Source organism: Epinephelus lanceolatus, chromosome 14 (genome assembly GCF_041903045.1).
Source record: "Epinephelus lanceolatus isolate andai-2023 chromosome 14, ASM4190304v1, whole genome shotgun sequence".
Classification (NCBI taxonomy): domain Eukaryota; kingdom Metazoa; phylum Chordata; class Actinopteri; order Perciformes; family Serranidae; genus Epinephelus; species Epinephelus lanceolatus.
The window spans coordinates 37,119,108-37,139,579 of NC_135747.1; the positions used below are offsets into that span (position 1 = coordinate 37,119,108).

Genomic DNA, 20,472 nt, shown 5'->3' on the forward strand with positions numbered 1-20,472 from the left:
GGAGTTAAATAGAGTCTGAGCAGAATGTAAGCTTTGCTCTTTTGTAATAACGTCTGTGCACACAGAGGGAGGTGGAGGTGAAGGAGCGCCTGCAGGGTCTCGCCCTGATATTTCCTCCAGGAAGATAAAGACCTGCAGACCGCCAACTATAATCATCACATGGGAAGATTAGCCTGAACCACTGTTTGGAGGTCAGTGTGAAGTAACCTTTCCTTTGGGCTCACTAATGCAACAGGATGTTTCAAAGATTTGATTTCATCCACATAAATGCAGCACAGTCATGACTCACAGGCAGATCTCTGAGCTTGTTTTGGCAACTCCACATGCAGATGTTTCAGGGTGAACACTGGGAATAATAGATAATGATAATAATGATTTCAGTCTTGATTAATCCCCCTCCACAAATAAGAGTGACTCAAATCTGCATTCCTGCTTTATTCAGCATAGCTACACCAGCTGTAAAGCCCTCACATGGAACGCTCCAATCTGTCCTCTTTATTTCCTCATTATGTTAAGTTTTGTCTCTTTCTGTTCTTCACGTGGAGATCAGGTTCAGCTAAAGCTCACACCCAGAGTCCGGCTCAAGGACAGCTGAACAGGTGTTTGAGCTGGATTCATCTGTTGGAGGGAGAATCTGTAGCCTGTCCTTGACACACACACTCTGCACATCAGGTATGTAAACATGTAGGAGGAAGAAATAATAAAGTTAGCTTCTGAGGGAAATGTTCACAGTAAACTAAACTCTTTATCCCTCTGTGCTCTCATACTAGAACTAGAAAGCCTTTATTGTGACACTCAAGTGATGCATTCCAGCAAAGAACATAAAAACACAAAACAGGTCATTCAGTGAGGATAGAATTCAATAAATAAATATATATAAAAGTACTTAAAGTGCAGCAAAGTGCTCAGTGGATGGCAGAATAGCAGTTATAAACATTATTTGATATTTGCTTTATTTAGTGTGCTGATGGCTGTGGGAAATAAACTGTCTCTGAGTCTGGTGAGTTGTGTTTTGGCAGCTCTGTAGCGTCTGCCAGATGACTAAAGGTGTCACTGGTGATCAAGGTGCTAGCATGCACCTGTGCACTCACTCTTGGCTCTGTAATTTGGTGCATTTCTGTGTGTTTTGTGTGCGTATTTAGATCTGTGTCAAGCAGAGTGCATGGTTTTTAGGAGTATAGACATGAAGTCGTTTTTTTTTGTCTTCTTCAGTGCAATAATTGACATACAAAAGACAAGGCAGCTTTATTTGTACAGTACATTTCATACACGAGGGCAGTTCAAAGTGCTTTACAGACCAATTAAATATAAAACATTATAAAGGATACAGACAAGAGTAGAGAGAAAGGATATAAAAGGTAAAACGAATTACAAAATGATTTACAATTTAAAAGAAATCACCATTAAAAACAGCAAAAGTGCAGACAAGAGAAAAATATGATTTAAAATTGATTTAAAACTGAGTTTTAAAATGTGTTTGCAGTCATTACAGGGTGAAGTAGGCAGTGTAACATAGGAATGTTTTTAGCTTTGACTCAAAAATGTTCAGAGTCAGGGCTTGTCTAACATTGTTTATATTATTCTAGATTTGTGCTGCATGATAACAAGACGCTGTTTTGTTCTGACTCTTGGGACGGTCAGTAGTCCAGCCCCAGGTGTCCTCAGGGTGCTAGAAGGTTCATATGTCACAAGCATGTCAGACCCTGAGAGGGATTTATACACAAGCAGCGAGAATTTGTAATCAATTTGAAGTGACACGTAAAAAATGTGAGGGTTTTAGAGCTGGAGTAATGTGTCATAGACGATTAATGGTCTTAGAAATGTATGATAACTGTTCTGTTATTAACCAGGAACCAATTCCATTTTTCCGTCTCCAGGTGCTGAGAACATGGCACAATTGATCCCAAACCCTTTAACAAAATAATTTCATTCAAGAGCAGGTTATTACTGCAGTGCCTTTGTATAATCATGCTGCCCTGGACACAAACAAACTGCTGTCATGTCCATAAGCGGCCACAAGATGTCAGTGTTGCACAGTAAACAACTCACTGAAATTTCAAAATTCTACCAACAAACTGGCAAATACATGACTTTGTGGTTAGATTAACAAGGTAAGTTTTTCTGAAACAATTTAAGTTGCCTGACAGATATTTATGTGCAGCCTGCTCAACCATAACTTTTTATTACCTGGGTTTCAGAATTATAAATTAAAGGCTTAAAGGACTATTAAAGACTTCAATCACGCTGCTAGTTGTGTCATTGGAGAGATTACTGTAATCCCATTTAATGTACTACATTACTTCCTAAACTGCGGCCTGAAAACACACTGCTGAGTGAAAGTGTGTGTGAGGACGCGGCCTTGAAGAGGTGAGAGAGAGAAGAGGAACCAAATGTGAATAATATGAAAATGTGTAAGGCACTGAGCTGACAGAGGAATGTACGTTGATGCTCAGTGTTTAACTCACACACACACTGATGTCATCAACATCAACTGTTGCAGGCTTGAACCTGAGACCTCCTCTCAAACCGCCAGCCTGCCTCCATGTCACATTTTCACTCTGCTCACAGTGTTTCTCGTAGATGTCAGTGATATTAAAATAGGCCAGAGATGCAAACTGATGAATCAGCTTCCCTAGAGATCTGTCATTATAAGCTGGCCTCTATTTCTAACTGACTTCTTTCTCTTTCTCTCTGCTTGTGATGAAGTGGCTGGTGTCCACTGTAGCAGTGCAGCACCACACACTGCTTTCAATCACTGTAGCCTCTACTCAGATCTAACATTTGTCTCACACTGTGGACGGTCTCTCGGCCTGAGAATACTTATAAATACCCTATGTATTGTGGGGACCTCCCAGATGTTATGTCAGCAAAATGAGAGCTGGATGAATAATTCACTTCTTTTTCTTCTTCTTCTTCTTCTTCTTCTAGCCAGGAAAAAGATAATCACTCTATTAACTGGTATCCTTTCTAATCAATCACAGGCCCCTGAGTTAAACTCGTACTCGTACTTGTACTTGTCGTCCTCAGCAAAGAAGCCCAGACAGTCCTCTCCCCAGCCACCTCCGTTAGCTCTTCCGAGGGAACCCCGAGGCGTTCCCAGGCCAGCTGGGCGATGTAATCCCTCCAGCGTGTCCTGGGGTGGCCCCGAGGTCTCCTGAAATGCCCGAAACACCTCCCAAGGGAGGCGTCCGGAAGGCATCCTTACCAGATGCCTGAACCACCTCAACTGGCTCCTCTTGATGTGGAGGAGCAGCGGCTCTACTACGAGTCCCTCCCGGATGTCCGAGCTCCTCACCCTATCCCTAAGGCTGAGCCCAGCCACCCTGCAGAGGAAACTCATTTCGGCCACTTGTACTCGCGATCTCGTTCTTTCGGTCACTACCCAGAACTTGTGACCATAGGTGAGGGTTAGAACGTAGATCGACCGGTAAAACGAGAGTTTTGCTTTCTGGCTAAGCTCCCTTTTCACCACAACGGAGTTGAGGTGAAAAGGGTTAAAGTAAAAGTAAAAGTTAAAGTAAATAGAAATCCTGTTGTGGAAGACTTCGTGATATCGTATCGTTATCCAATGAATTGATATAATATCATGATCAAACGTGTTTTACACCCCCTACTCCCGCTTGATTGCTCAACGTCAGATACATACACAGACATGGATGGAGCCTTCTGTCCATAATTTGCGTTCATTTTGTCCATATTTGTGCATGTTGTCTGAAAGCTTTTGGACATGGATGAAATGGAGCAGTACCACCAGAGTTCGTGGGGGCAGTGGAAGCCTAGTTCAAGCATGATACGAATTTATGGAGACGACAAAGACATTTAAATAATGGCAGAGCAGAACAAATTGCTAATATGGTGAAAATAATACTCTGTCCATGTCGTGATGTGTTTATAGACGTCACAGACCACCACGTCTACAACGCTCCCTCTGTTAAAAGGTATGTTATTACGACCTTCTCCTTAGCTGCCTTGTTGGTTGTCTGAAATTTTGACTCTGCCCTCTAGTGCCATCGATTGGCTGTATCTATGCCATCATAAAGGAGGCATGGAAGTATGAGGGCAGTGACATCTAAGTTTGAAATGGACATATCTATTTTCGTATTTAATGGGAGTATTAATGAGCCCCATGTTGTGTATAGCGCTCACAGTTGTTCTTAGTACTCATCATTGGTTCTGGTCCACCATAGTCAATGGCCTTCGTCCCAGCTGTGCCACTGATTGGCTAATTGTTAGTCCCCCAGCTGCACTTATTAGTCATATTTATTCAGTACTGAGAAACCGCTGCTTCATGTCACGGTGCCAGATGAATCACTCAACTCCATGACATGAGTGGATTCAAAGGTGTGGACCTAGGCTAGGTCGGCTGATACCTTAAAGCTATCCAGTACCAACACCTAGCCCTACTTTTCAAGTAAATATAATCAGCATGGAGTGAGGGAAAATGTTTAATAGACTTTTGTTACACTAATAAAAACATGAAAGGACATGTTGCGGGTGACAAGAAGAAGGTCCAGAGATTTTTTAATGTCTTAATGCTCATCAGAGAATCAACATTGAGTGTAGAGCCTGACTTGAATATCAAGGGGCAAACAATATCGGCAATACTGGTGTATTGAAAGAACTCTTACAACTCTTTAAAAGCCATATTTGAGGGATCTCTGCTAAAAGTTAGTGAGACAATAAAGATGCCAATATCCATGTAATCAGTAGGGAACAAAGCGAGATTGTTATCAGAGTGTCTTAAGTATCTACATCAGCATTGGCTCTCATTGAGCGTGCACAGCACATTACACATCACTGATCGTCCTGGCGTGTTTTTCTCATCATGACTTCAGGTTGAGGCAAGCTGCATGCCAGTGACTCACAGCTCAGAGATGACACATCTCTCCTCCTCACAGCCACACAGGCTCTGTTTCACAACACATAGAGCCTTATTTACAGGCAGTGATGAATGGGGAGTTTTTTCAGGAGGTGGAGATGAGCAGTAGAGCCTGGTGAGGTGGAGAGAAAAGTGCAGGTAATATGTTTGTTTACTGAATACATTTACAATGAGAGTAAAATGGTACAGGAGTTGTGATTCCTAATGCTGATCTGGAGTTAATTCAGCTGACATGTTCAACTGAAAGTCTTTACTGAACTACATCTGCACCTGTATCACGCAGGCTGCTATGAAAGCAGCTTTGCCTTGCTTTTTCCCAGTGGTCACTTGCGATATTGAGATCCCCTATGGCCCAAAAAGCATTTTCTCTACAGTAAAAGTGGCGTATAAAAACTGTGACGGGACACCTCGAACTACAAACAAGGTCCATTATGATTCTTTCTATAATCAATTTTTGATCCATGGATGTTTTATGTTTGTAAAACTTTGCTTGAGCCGAGAAAAACCATTTAGTAATTTGTGAGGTCATCAAAAAGTAAAGTCTGTGAGCCATGCAGAAACTTGTGGGCGGGGCCAGTGAGAGAAACATAACTTGTGCATATTCAGTGGGCCGTGTATCACGGAAGCAAATCTGGAAGCTAGAAACTTTTTTACGCAGTAGGTGAGCAACTCCATGGGGCTGAATAAGCGCCATCTTGGCATCTGGTATCTAGGGTATTGTTATACATCAATGGTATCACCACGCAGAAGGAAGAGTGCATCTACTGCTAGCTCACCTAGCACCACTGAGCTAGTTACAGTTCAGCCAAGGAGGACACTAAGGATAAGCAAGTACACCATTATCTGTATCCATTTGTACTTGGAATAGGCAGAGATTACAACAAAAGTGGGTGTGGTTTAAACGAAAGGGGGTGGAGCCTAACCAGAAGTTGTTATTATAGATAACAAGTGTTGACAGACAGATTGGTAACTTGAGTTGAGAAAGGCAAAGGAGGAAAAGCGTTTTTCATTGTGTCATGTATTGAGAATTTTTGCAACGAGTAGAACAATAAAACACATCGGAATCAGTGTTCTAGGTTTCTGCGTGTCACAATTTTCTTTTAGATGACGGATTTAAAAAACAACAACAAAAAAACGGACTCAGTTTGCAAAGGCCTTTTGTCAGGTGATACATTATCTGTAGTGGATACTCGTTTCATCTGAGTATTCAGTTCAACCCAAGAGGACACCATTAATGTTTCCATCTCATTCTGTCACACGCAGGAGCCTCTCGTCCATGAGTAGATGCACACTTCCTTCTCTGGTGCAATACAGTTGGCAGGTGTGGCTTGGTAGGAAGAAAAAGTTCCTGCATGAAACTGCTCATAAAAAGGTCTCTGGGTCATGATTTCAGGAAAGAGACACTGAATGTATTTTTTGGTGGTTTGAGCACCACAACTTGGCTGATATCTCCAACACTCTGCAACTCACACCAAGCCAATCTATTTTAATACACAGCACTACAGGTAAAAGGAAAAAAAAAATCTTGGGGTCAACTGTCCCTTTAATGCAGTGTCTTAATGAACCGTTAACCGGAACATTACCGGTTGGACACTAAGTTTATTATTAGCAGTGAACTCACAGTGTGACCTAACACATTTACCAGAAGGATCTCTGCCGTATTAACCTCTCCTTTTGGGGGCCGTGATAAAGTTTGGGACTCCTGGGTGTCACCCCGCAGCAGGGTGCTCTGCAGAGTTTCAGTCACGGGGTGAGGGAGGGGGAGGGGGAGGGGGGGGTGTATCTGCAGGACTCCGCTCACCACGCCTCGGTACGGTAACTTCGTCAGCCATATTGACTGTCTGTACCTCTTCTCCGATGCTGGAAGCCTGGCGGAGGACTCTCCACCGCTCAAGCCCGTATCACAACACGCTGTCGGTGCGCACCGTGTCCGGTAAACAGCGCAGGGGACGGGAAGGTGAAGCGCTCTATTTTTACTCGCTGTGGATATATAAAGCCGTGCAGCCAGCTGGAGGGGGTGACAGTTGGACACATCCTCAGCGCAGCCAGGCGTTAGAGGTGAGTTTGACCGCCTTCAGCTCTGCCTGCCTTTAAGCCCTTCAAAGAGGGGGATTTATTTTCCTCTCCGGGCTGGAGGTGTCTTTACGCAGGCCCGTTAACCAACCGGAGCGCTTTCAACTTATTTCTCAGCTCATACCTGCCTGACAGGCGGCGTGCTCCGGCGTGAGGCTCACATTATTTCGCTTCTAACCGGCTTCTTGCACGTTTCAGGACGGGAGGACGGGTGAGTGGAGTGGTGTCACTTTGCGCTGAGGTGCTGTGTGTCGGCTCAGTGTTATGCAACAGAACAGGGCTTACGTTAGGAGTCAGTGTAATTAGATGCTTGTCCTTTTTCTCTGAGATGACCTGCACACAGAGCAGCGCTCATGGTCGCTCTCTGTAGCCACACTCAGACCAACTGTTTCTATTTCTCACAGCCATCTTTATCAGCGCCTCGGAGCGCTCGGCTCGTTACTTCACCGCCGACACCTACGTGCATGTCCGTGCCCAGCTCTGTGTTGTAATTTCAGCGGTTTGCTGTTGCTGTTTGTCATGTCGGAGGGCTCTGCTGTGCTTTTGTAAAAGCTCCGAGAGGAAACAATGTTTCTTGCGTCGTTTGCAACTTTTGCAGAGTCCTGCAGCTGCTGACGACGCGCTTTGCTCTCTGCAACACTGTCGCAAACTGCAGCTGTTTACACATAATGATCATGTTGTTATATTGAAGCTTGGCTGTAAACATTTCCAGACTCTCATCTCGTGCTTTGAAATACTCGTGGTCGATTCAAATACCGCTATTTTTACGCATGTCTCCAAAGCGCGCACTGAGCCAACACATCGCTGTAACTCCAGCCTGACACTTGTTGCTATAATAAAATGACACATTAACATCAGAGAGATCGATGCTGGTGTGTCAACGACACGCACACTCTCCGTTGGTTTGTGTGAGTTTACCCTCCGCCGTGGCAACCACGCCGAATGACACCGCGTGTAACACGGACTAGTTTAGCTCTCGCACGTAAACAGCGCTCCTGAATACAGGCACATTAGCGCGCCCACACATGATGCCTAGCGGTCCATCTGGCACAAACAGATGCTCCGTCGGCGTCGGGGAAGTTACGAGTCTCTGATTGGCCTCATTACAGCAGGGGGAGTGAGTTTATTGGCGATTAGCCCCGTCACTCAAATCCCTCCTGTTGCTCTTGGCTCCGCCTCCTCTCGGGACCAAATTACAACTCATTTGAGAGAGAGGCTCAGTGCATCATGACATGAGATACCTTTGACGGCTGGTTTTGGATTTCTCTCTGTACTGCAATTTTTTGTAACCTGTTGAGTAATGTAATGGCTCAAGATCAGAGCAGGAGAGTTGTTTCTTACTCTGGCGTCAATATGCACATGAGTTACAAATAATAAGCTGTCACTTGTTTGTTTTTGTGTTGTTAGGCAGCTTGAGTGCAGGTTTACATTCAGGTAGTCTCTCCTGTTGGTCTGTAGAGAGGCCTAGAGTTGTTTTTCTTAATCCTACACATCCATTTTGAATGTAAAGATGAACTGATTATTTGTAATGCCTGATAAGTTACTATCTGGAAAACTAATGTTTCAGGTCATGTGGTGTCCGAGTACAGTCGTTGACAACTGGTGGGTCACAAGACCATTCTGCCAGTGAAAGAACACACTTTATTTTAAAGTACAGTGAATTTCCAGCACAGAGCTTTGATCTTAAAGTGCTGATTCCTGCTGTACAGTGAGAGACTGGAGAAATCTGGACCCCGTGGCTGGACCAGTTGGGAACCACTGTCCTAGCACATAAAATATTTTATATGTTTGCACTGCTCTTTATGTGTGAACTGTCCATTTTGGTAGAGTATATAGCAGGATACTCAACTTGCTTTGCTGGGGGACACTTTTGCAAGAGGGCCAGTAAATAAAGAAATATTAATAATTAAGAATATACACTGCAGAATTTTTTTTTACAGATGAATCATAAAGAAATAATCCCTCTCAATCACCTCGTGTGATCCATGAGAAGTGTGTGGTGGTGTATTTATCTGCAGAGACTGCCTGTCTGTATATTCTTATATTCTTCTTATTTAGCTTTGTACAGGATGTTTGTGGGCACAGCTGAGTTCAGGACTTGATAGCGATCAGGTGCCAGACCATGAGCAGCACACATGTAAGAGGAAGTGACTGAAATCGCAGACACAATGCATATGTAGTGAGGCTAAACATAACAACAAGTGGAGTGAATCTGGGGCTGGTTTCTACTTTCAGTTAGCTTGTGCTCCCATTACGAATCGTAACCAATATGGCATTTTTCTTTTTAAATAAACAAGCTTAATTTTGATTATTTTGCTTTTATGCAGCCAGGTACCTTGTTTACATTCAATGTACAAAAAATGTATTTCCGTTGTGAATTAGAAAGTGGTCGCCGGGCCAACCAGCACCCTGTCAGGCTTGTTGAGTAGAGTATCACTGGTGTAGAGTTGGTAGAGTGTGTGGGAAAAGTTTTCTCAAGAAGAGGACACAAGTAGCCTGAAGACCTTCAGCAAAGCAACATCTAGTGTGGTGCTCTAAATGAAGAGGTCGTGGTTTACTTTGTGCAAAATGGTCTAAATTTGTGTCTGCACAAACAGGCACATAAATCGAGAAAACAAATTGGCCTCACATTCGGCGTGTGAAGCTGGCGCGATCCCGACGATTTCTTCACACGCCAGCTGCTGCTGTGAGACTGTCTGAATCTGGTCTGCAGTGTAACTGTTGGTTGTGACACTGAATGGGTTGGAGAGTTGGCTCATTGAGTTTGTCAGAGGGAGTGTGCATCTATCTTTCCTTGTTGCATCAGCTATGGTTACATGCCCACTGTCCAGTTAAACCCAAATATAAAAGAAAGAATGGAACAAAAGTGAATGCACCAGAAATATCTGTTAAAATCATTTGCTGTGCTGTCAGAGTGCAAGCATGCATCAGTAATAAGTTCAGTAGGTTAAAGTTGAACCAGGAAGTTGCTCTGCACTGTAGTGGACATTAAAATGTACAGTTTAGGAAATGATTTTAACACTCAGTTTAGTTTTCATTTCCAAACCAATTAGATAAATTAAAGTGGCATTTAAAACCGGCACTTTTGTTTGAGGGAAACTTTATTATTGCAACCCCCAAAAAAGATGGTTAATATTTGGACATACAACCCAGACTGTAAAAATCCTAAATATTCACTGGTTCCAGCTTCTCAAATGTAGGAATTTTCTGCTTTTCTCTGTCATATAAAACAATAAAATTGTCACTTTGGACTGATTGAAATGATACCAGCCACTTTTCTGACATTTAAAATTCAAATGATTGGTCAAGAAAGTAATCTAATAATTGATATTAAGAATAACCTTCAGTTGCATCTCTTTAGGGTACAGTGCAGGTGTTTTTATTTGTTAGTATCAGGAGAGTGGGAGCAAACACTTAAAGGAGCTATATGTAAGAAATATAAAGCAAATAGTCATAAAATCCTCCTAATATGTCACAGAGACTAAGGAATAATGTTCATATAACATACTGATCTCACCGACAACAATAGTACAGCCAGAATATTCACATTTAAAAAATTTTTTTGCGGTCCGCAAATCATGTTTATGTTTTGAATTTGTGTTTTGGCCTGTTGCGCCACCCCCCGCCGTCTACCAGTCACACAGTCAGTAGAGTCTCAGCATCAGTTACAGTTACGACTGAGCTACAGCAGCACGGCAAGCAGCATTAGCAGTGTCCCAGTACATAGCATTAGCAGCCGGCTCCTCCTCAGCTGTATCCAGGCAGCAGCGTTCGCAGCAGAGAAGCCGGACTTGCTTGAATGGTCCGCTGGAAAACCGAAGATCAAGGACACGGCGACGCGGCCCTGCCACGGCAGCCACCCGTGGGCAAACAAATCAGTCTCCAGCATGACGCTGTCCAGCAACCTCGAATCTGTAGGGGAGGGGGGGCGGACACGACTCGCGGCAGTATTTTGAATTTGAGTGCAGTAACAGTTTTGGCCACATTCTTACATACAGCGCCTTTAAGTTTCACAACTCACATCACCGCAGGTTCACTGTGACGGATGCGATCTGGTTTCTCTTTCCATCCCTCACTTTTAGCATCTCACTGTCACATCGTCTCCTGTTTGACTTCTTTCACTTTCTTTTTCTTTGTCAGCATCTCTGTCATTGCTGCACTGTGTCTCTGAACAGTGACATTATGCTATAGGTAGTAATCTGGTGGTCTCAGGTTAAAGCTAATCAACAGGTAGTGTTCAGTCCTGTGTCCTTGAGCTAAACACTGAACATCAACCTTTATACATTTAATCTCAGGGACAGTGCACATTGATTAGCATCACTGTGAATGCGCCAGTGTTTGTCAAAAGGCTTATTTTCTAGAGGTGGGAATCACAGGAGGATCCACAATCATCACCATTTTATCATGATACTTAAGTCACAATACAGTATAATAATAATACAATTGTAACTTTAAATATGTTGTGATATGCTGAGTATTGTGATAAAATATATTGTGACATATTGCGATTTGTTACCTTTTTCTAACTATAAATTATGGCCCCAAAGGAAAACTTAATCAACATCTCTTTTATCTAATAAAATAAAGTTTAATCTCACTTCAGCCATTTTTTGTGGCAGCAAAATACAGCTAGTTAAAAAAGCAAATGATTATATTATTCTAGTAGGCTACATGAAGTTTAATTTGTATTTGTCATAATAATAATTTATATAGTGTGACGATACAATATTGCCCACAAAAATATTGTGATACTATGGTGTATCGATCCCAAGAATACAGCTACAACAGTAGCTGTATTTTTATGTGTGTGTATATATACATGTATATATTACCATATCGTCTGCATACATTTGAACATCAGCTCCAATATGTCCTGAAGGCAGGTCATTGATGTATAGGCTAAAAATGAGCAGACCTAGGATAAAGCCTTGTGGCACTCCCTCATCAAAGCTGAGCATTTGTAGACACCATATCCTCGATCCTCACACATTGATTTCTGTTGTCGAGGTAGGATTTGAACCAGCTTAAAGCAGCAGAGGAAAAAATAATTGAGCTATTTTTATGAGAAAGATGTGAATAACTGTGTCAGAGACAAACCTACTAAACTGTTTGTCAACTCCGTGCAGGAGCAGACAGGAGCGATGATGCCATTCATCTCAGACTTCCATCAATTCTAACAGCTTTTAAAACCTGTTGACTTTTTTGTCACTGTTCAGCCAAGTGAATATTTATTACAGTGAATATTGATCAGATGAATAAATGCTGAACACAGTCCTGTTGTTGTTATTGTTGTTGTTGTTGTTGTTGTTGTTGTTAGACTCATCAAAAGATTAGTAAGCAAAGATGGAAAGGCAAGAAATAGCAATGTTTGTAGCTTCTGTCATCTATACTGTAGGACCACTATGATTCATGCTATTCTGGATTGAGACTTGTGTTCATTTTAAGAGCATCATTTGTCACAGGGATTAAGATGTCCATATTTACTCTTGACATGATTTTGGATCTATGAATTTGTTTGTAGTTGCTTAACTTTGATGCCTGTTGCTGATGCTTTGAATGCCCCCCTATATTTCTCATTTTTCTTTTTGTTCCCTTTTTTGCCTTTTAACCATTCCAGTCTGCATGTTGAGCCTGTTTGGAAGGACACTAAGAGAGGAGTCACAGTTTACAGCATACAGTACATGTGGGAGAAGTTGGATTTAGGGCGTCAGCATTACACTGCAGTGTGTTTATGTTTGTGGGTTCAGAGGTCGCACCCTGAACGAGCCATTTGTGCTGTTCACACTCCTCACACTTAAGAGAAGAGTCAGTTGGCTCTTGTGTTGTACAAATGAAGCCTTGCTGTCAAGCAAAACACTTGGCACAGTTTCCTGCTGTTATAACAGCTGCTGGAAGTTGTGTGTGTTTGTGTCGTCTCTGGCACCTACAGCAGAACATTGTGTAGCCTCTGGGAACGAACATGTAACGACAGACAAAACACAAACAGTGAAATATGAAACCGAAACTTTCAAGAAGACACAACTTTTACACCGAAGACCTCATTGTGGTTTTCTTTTCTTTAGAATATCTTTGTTTGTATTAACAGACTCACAAGAACGCACACACACACACACACACACACACACACACACACACACACACACACACATAACCACAGGCACACCAAGAGCTAAACCTCAACCCATCAACCAAAACAATGGTTACGCAGCCACTAAGCTCTCACTAGCTCCGTGAGAGTCTTGAAGTCAGGACTCTCTGAAATCATAGAGGAAATTATATCAGTGAAGGTTAAACATTCGATTCGAGAGAAAAGAAGCAAATTATTTATTTATGTGAACATTAAAAATAAGTGTCAGAGTAAGAAGTGAGCCAGCTGCCAGGGTCTGAATTCCAGCAGAAAACAGCTGAAAGAGAAACAGTGGAGCATCAGTCACAATTAGAGTCGGGCATCAAGCACTGGTTCTGAACCAGTTACACGTTTATAAGAAAGAGGGAGGTGCTAATTCAGTTTCATTCTGTCAGACCTGACAAAGTGTGTAGGAGCATGCTGCAGCAGTGTTGGCGATCTTGGGCGTAACACCCAGGGATCAGCTTTTGTTAAAACATCCAACTGGTATAGTGGGCCATGTTGCCGTCTGGTGTGTAAACAGGAGCCGCATGTTAACTGAAGTTACCGGAGTCACGCTGATTGTAACCACGCATCCTCGCTGCGTTGAGAGTTCAGCATCTTGGAGGTGTCCTACCCCGAGGTTACTGTGTGCCAATCGATAGCTGCTATGAGAGCATCCCGAGCAGTTGCGATAAAATGATTAGGGGGATTTCCACACGGGGGTTTGTTGTATAGCCTCAAGTGAGATGCCTTTGTTTCTCTGTTGGCTTTGATTTGGCTTTGCCCAACCTGGCAACCTTGAGCGCCTAACCTTGAGGCGTAGATTGTGAGCTCTTCTTGCACTGTGCTGATGTAGTTCTCTGCCTTGTTAACCCATTATAGGGATGCTGTTGAGTACCAACCAACCTAGTTCTTCCTACCTGAAGCTGATTTTATTTATGAAAGTACTTCTGTAACAAAAAAAGATTTCCCATTTTCAGTGCCTAGACAATGTCTGGACATGTTTAATGTGGCTGTAGGGGTGCCACAATAGGACAAACCATAGACTCGACTTGGCAGTGAGAGATATTTCTTGTCCACTCAACTCAGAGAACCCTTTGGCTCAGCTTTGAGTCAGAAAGCTAACGTTATGCCAGCAAGATTTGAAGTCAGTAACATTGTGTACATTTGGCAAACAGTAAATATAATTTACCGACCGACTAGGGTTGGGATCCAGATCCGGTTCTTTTTTGGAATCGGGTCCAAAGTTCTGGTTCTGGAACTGGTTCCATCACATTTGGCGTAACGGTTCCTGCAAACGATTCCTAGATTGTAAAAAAAATAATAATAAAAAAAAAAAAAGTCACGTGCATTTCCATTAGAGTGCGCATATTTCTGTCCGAACCCGACATTATCTAATCACTAAAGCACTGAGTTTGTGTCACACAGTTGTCATGGTTACAGGCTATTTAATAGGCCGGGCGTGCGCCGGGTGCTCAGCAGAGAGGGAGACCTCCGTGTTTGAGACGGGAGCGGGCGGCGGGAGGTCTGATGCTTCCAGCGAGGGGAGCAGTAGAAATATAACAAAATAAGATGAAATAGGAGAAACCTGTCTCCCTCTTTTATTTTATTTTCAGCGTTTAATCAAGGCGGAGGCTGGCGGCGGGAGGTCCGCTTCCGGCGAGGGGAGCGGTAGAAACAAACAGCCAATGTGTGTGTGTGTGTGTGTCTTGTGTTCAGGTGTTGTCACGTAAATAACAGTGCCCAAGCATGAATGCATAAGTATTTTTTATTACATTGCTGTGGTTAATTTGAGGCAATATTGTTACTGTAGAAATCAGAGAATCACTTTTTGTTGTTATATATTCTCAGGGAGATGATACAAGCTCTAAATCTGAAATACACACCACACACAAATGTGTATTTTCATCTAATTGTACTGTGCAACAGTCAGAATAAAGTTTTTGTATTTGTATGATTGTGTTTGTGTTTATTATATACTTGTTTAAGTATAGCAAGTATAATGAATATAATGTAGGAATCGGTAAGGAATTGGACCGTTAAGAAGGAATCGGTAAGGAATCGGAATCGTTAAAATCCTAACGAGTCCCAACCCTACGACCGACACACAACACACCGAGCCCTGATTCCTGATTTTAGATAGGGTAAGAAGCTCGGACATCCGGAGCGAGCTTGGAGTAGAGACACTTCTCCTTTGTGTCGAAAAAGGGTCGGCTGAGGTGTTCCGGGCACATCCCACTGGTAGGAGGCCCCGGGTCAGACCCAGAACACACTGGAGGGATTACATATCTCATCTGGTCTGGGAACACCTTGGGGTCCCCCAGGAGGAGCTGGAAAGTGTTGCTGGGGAGAGGGACGTCTGGAGTGCTTTGCTTGGTCTGCTGCCCCCACGACCCGGCCCTGGATAAGTGGATGAAAATAGATGGATGGATAAATATAATTTGACAGCATGTTTAACAACAAGACGAGCTAGCTGTCCACCCGTGTCATTGTCCCTAAATCATTATCATGATTGGCCACTTACATTCTTGGCCACAGCCTAAAGTAGCAAGGGGAATAGCAAACAAAGCATCAGTAGCGTCAGAGAGACGGTGTACTCCCTGCAGCTTGCGGTACAGTCTCTCCTGTGGTGTTCAGAGGAGGAAGCACTGACGGACTGTAAATGATGGCTTTGACTGCGTCCCTGTTGCCATGGTTACTCAGATACAAGCTGATAGTATTATTTGGCCAGCACATTAATTCAGAATGGGGAACAGACAGTTTAGTTCTTAGTAGGTGTCCTGTATCAGGTTTTAATGGACACCCTGCAGCCAATCAGAATGAAGTATTTACCATGGTACATAAAGCCAGTATTTAACAGATTGAGAACATGTAGGCTTCATTTTATTCTTTAATCAGAGACACATAATATTGTTTTATTGTTTATGACAACCCAAAAATAATATGGTGGTTTTCTCTGAATGGAGCCCAGCCCAACCCCACAGTGCTGTTAAAGAGAAGAGGAATGCAGAGGAGGAGGAAGAGCAGGGATCTGTAAAGCAGGCGCACAGAGACACTCTTTAAACGTGTGTGTAAAATGCAACAGTGTGTTGAGACTGTTTCGGGCAAAAAGAGAAAGAGAGAGATGAAAGGGTGTAATGTGCACAGAGAGCAGAGTCTCTGTCGGCATGAATGGTGACCTGGAAGCTGTATCCGCCCGGGAGTGACCCTCTGGTTTCACTGAATGAAGACACACACACACACACACACACACACACACTCACAGATCCAGGTTTACGAGGTAGTGGGTTGCTAAACAGAGCAGACCTGTGTTCTTTCGGAGAGCTCCAGATGCTTTCAGCCGCAGCACACACTAATGGTCACCCTAAGGTGTCGGTGTGTGCGTCACACAGGGAGTTGTGTGTTTCCATCAAAGCCTAGAGCATTTAAATCTATTAAATTTGGTAGATGGTAATTACTTTCACCTTGCTGAATGGAGAACAAAGCCGATGTTATCAGTCTGGTGGCTGTTAGAACTGAAGAGTGAACACAAAGAGAAAGAGAAAGAGATTGTGAGCCTGAAGCTGAAAGAGGCATTCTGTCAAGAATATAATTATCTCACTCTGAATATTAATAAAACCAGCAGCATGGTTTAATAAAACCCTGAATACTCTTTCAGAGCGAGAGCTATCATCTCAAACTTTCTGCACTCAGTGAGTTATTTTAGTATTCAGTGTCTTTACCTATCTCCTGGCTCCAGGTATATGGGTCAAGGCAGGCTTTGAATTCATATGCGTCTCTCCCCTCGCTGACTCTCTGAGCCTTCTCTCCCATCAGTGCACTATTCTGCTCCTCACCCTCACTGTTGTTAAGTTGTAATTGAAAGACGTAGCTGAGGAAAAGGAGATGCAGAGGTGGAGGGAAATTGCACAGGAAGACCCAGCGTGATAAACTCACCACAGGGAACAGATTGTGCCGAGTTATTAAGTCTGCCTCCTTTAGATTTTAGACTTCTAGCCAAGGAACTGATAAAGGTTCAGTGTCTTGACTCATGTGCAGCTGATAAATATGAGGCACCAACACATTTAGGATGTGTGTGGTGCCTTGGTATATTTTCAGGCTGTAGCCAAACTGCAAAGAACCATTGGATTCAGAGGTGAAACAATCAATTTGTAGCTTCTTTGCTTTGCTTATACATGATTCAATCCACTGATCTGCTGAAAGATGACCTCATTAAATTGTTCAGGATTCAGCAGTGATCGATATGAAACACTTGAAAAAGTAGTTTCAGTTTAAGGTTTTGAGCTACTTTCTGCTTCGCTAGAATGAGAGGGTTTGGGCTGTTTTGTTGGTGCAGGTTCAGATTTGGGTATTTTTTGTAACATGATTTTATTAAGAAATCTATGGAGAATAGGGTTGTCACGATACTAAAATTTCAAACTCGATATCGATACCCAGGAAAATATTCAATACTCGATACCATTTTTCGATACAGCAGCAAAAAATGAAGAGGCATGTCATTTTTTAAATAAAGATCAGAACAGTAACATCAATGATAACAACAAAAAATCCCCCCACAATGAATAACAACCAGAAACAAGATCTGTCCATACAAATGTATTTATCTACAGCCCTGTTTATTTTCTGTGCTTCTGGTGAATTGGCACCATATTTTCGTTGCTGATCAAATAGAGTTCGTAGTTTAGGAAACCAAACGTTTTTTCAGCTTCAATCTGTGACGTTACAGTTAACATAACTTTTCAGACACACATAATTGTGTTGTCCTGTTAAACTAACATTGTCTATTAATGTTACAGACGGGCATGACTGATAAAGTTTTCTGCTTAGCTCCCACATTAATGTTAGAAGTTATATTTTAGTTTGATGCTGGCGACACCAGCTGCTCAGCTGCTAGTGAGGGGAGGGGCTGTACCTGCCGTCTGCAGCGTGGGGGGATGGCACAATCTGGAAATACGGAACCGGAAATGCGTTGCTACCAAGCAAACCAATCACAGCCCTCTTGGTCTGCGCTGGGTCTGCGTCACCTCGACATGTAGTTACATTTTTTGGGAGGTGCATGTCAGGCTATGCCGGGGGCTACAGCGAGCCTCCTGTGTAGCCACGTACCCTACGACGTAGGTACATCGTTGATTTAACGCAGGACCATAAATCAGGCTTCAGTATTGATACTTTTGTAAATTAGTTTTGTATCCGGATACAGCTTTTGAGTATCGATGCTTTTGACAACCCTAATGGAGAAACAATCGTCTGTGAACCTTCGTGTCATGTGATGCAAGTAGTATCCAGTGCCCAGTGAGAAGAGGGAAAGAAAGTGTAGTCAGTGCTCTACATTAGCCTGGACAACTAAAAGCTATTAGTGTTTGAAATAAAGCAAAAATACAGTCTTGAGTTATGTTCAGGCTGAAAGTATTTGGCAGTCTGGTTCAGCAGAGTGTGGTCTTTAAGACACAAGTTGAGGGTTTGAGTTTGAGTCTGTTTGAGGTTTGTGTAGATGCTGATGTATTGCAGGTTGTTCCATGATGGATGTACAAAACATTGGAATTTTTTATGGAATATGGATTTTTTTTAAAGCCATTGGCATGAGACTCACTTTGGTAGTTCAGGTTTCTCGCTCTCATTCTCTCTGTCACAGACGCAAAAAGAAAAAGAGAGACATCAAAGAGAAACATGAAACATCAGGCGCACTCCTGAGCCCCTCCAGACCACTCTGTCCTGGTCAATAGCTTGTGAGCGGGCGAGCTGTACGTTGTTGTGTCACAGCAGCTCTATACTGCTACTATTTAGTCACATCTTGCAGCCGTGGAGCAACAGTGTGTCTTGCAGATATTATTTATATATGAACTGCTGTTGTTGGCTCACAGTGAATAAATCCTCACGTTTAACAGCGCCGCTGTAACGGCTAATGTTGTTGACCGCAAACTTCAGATTTACAGAAAAAATATCAACACATATGCCTGAGACAAGCCTGGGCCTTCAGAATAAAAGCACCAGTGGTTCCACCTTGATTTATTTTATTATAAAAATATTTATTCACCTCTATTTCAACAGTGCTTTACCTTTTATTATAACAGTAGTTTCTTTAATGTACTTATAACAGTACTTTATTTACCTTTACCACAGGGCTGCCCCCTGAAAGTTTGGTTTATGAATGGTCAGTTGGAGACCCCTTAGTCGACTGAGAGTGCCTCAAGTCAAGCAGCCTTTTTGTTTTTAGTGTACTTCCGGGGACGTTCTGGTCCCCAGATTTTGCTGCGTAATTAGCACTCTTCACTTACACGCTAGGGGGGGTGCAGTCACGCAGGCAGCAACACAGAGGAAGAGAGGCTTTGCACCCAAGACTCTGAGATTAAAATATTGTCACTGTTCTGCTGAGAAGTGGTGAATTTACAGCTCACAGCAACTTAATACAACACAGTCTCTGGCTTTTGTTTGATATCTAGCGTCAGCAAATTTCCAGCCGTTGTCGTTAGCGCAGTTAGCTTGTGTATTATATGATCTGAATGCTGCTGTCACCCTGAACGTCCCGCTGAGCCCTGTTCAAACTTTCAAACTTCATATGGAAAACAAATAAGGGATCGTTGAATATTTGTATGAAATGGCTGAATCTGATTCGAATGGCATAATTCTGAGTCGGGTACAGCCCTAATTTATTATAATAGTAGCTTACTCAACTTTAATCGAACAGTACTACTTTATTTAACTTTGTCATAACAGTGATTCCTTCAGCTTTATTGTAACAGTAGTTTATTAAATAGCTAAGTATTTTAGTAGTCTAGAGGAGATTTCATATCGTGTATCACACTATAGTCTTAACATTTTACAATAATATTTATGGGTCATATCGCCCAGCCCGTCTGCAACTGCAACTGCTGCCTCTGTCAGTAACATTATCAATCCAGCTGCAACTGCTAATGTTACACTGCAACTATTACTGCAGCCATGCTTGCTGAGAGTGAAACGTCTGCTCGACATTGTTCAGGCTAAAATTAAACACTTAAGATGTGAATAAAATGTTTGATTGGTTAAATAATGTAATATTTAAATCCAGTATAGAAGATAATAATTTAAGATCTCTGTAAGCAGACTTAAAATGTTTTTGAACACTGTTTAATGTTGTGAAATCTTCAGTGTTTGGCATATTATAATAATGAATGGAAACATAAGTTGTTCCCATTTTAATTAAAACACACTTCTGCTGTCTTTCACCTTGTATTTGAACTATTTCCAGAGTGAATGGGGGTGTAGAGGAGGGCAGTGAAATGACAATTCTGGGTTAGCTGAGCTGCTTTTGTGTCATGAGAATGAGGTCGGTCTGATTGCCAGCGCTCACTTTGAACAAAGGCTTACTCCAGGCCGCATATACCTTCAGGATTTGGCCCCAAAAGGACCCTGATATGGGAGGATAGAGGGT

The 20,472-nt window shown here is 42.5% G+C and overlaps 1 protein-coding gene across 1 annotated transcript in view; it reads left to right on the plus strand.

Annotated features, from left to right (window-relative positions):
• Positions 1-6,678: 6,678 nt before the first annotated feature.
• Positions 6,679-20,472, plus strand: part of LOC117251195 (radixin) — a 75,403-nt gene continuing 61,609 nt past the window's right edge. The window contains exon 1 of the mRNA XM_033617245.2: positions 6,679-6,937. The gene's annotated coding sequence lies outside the window, so the exon portion shown is untranslated. The remainder of the gene's footprint in view (positions 6,938-20,472) is intronic.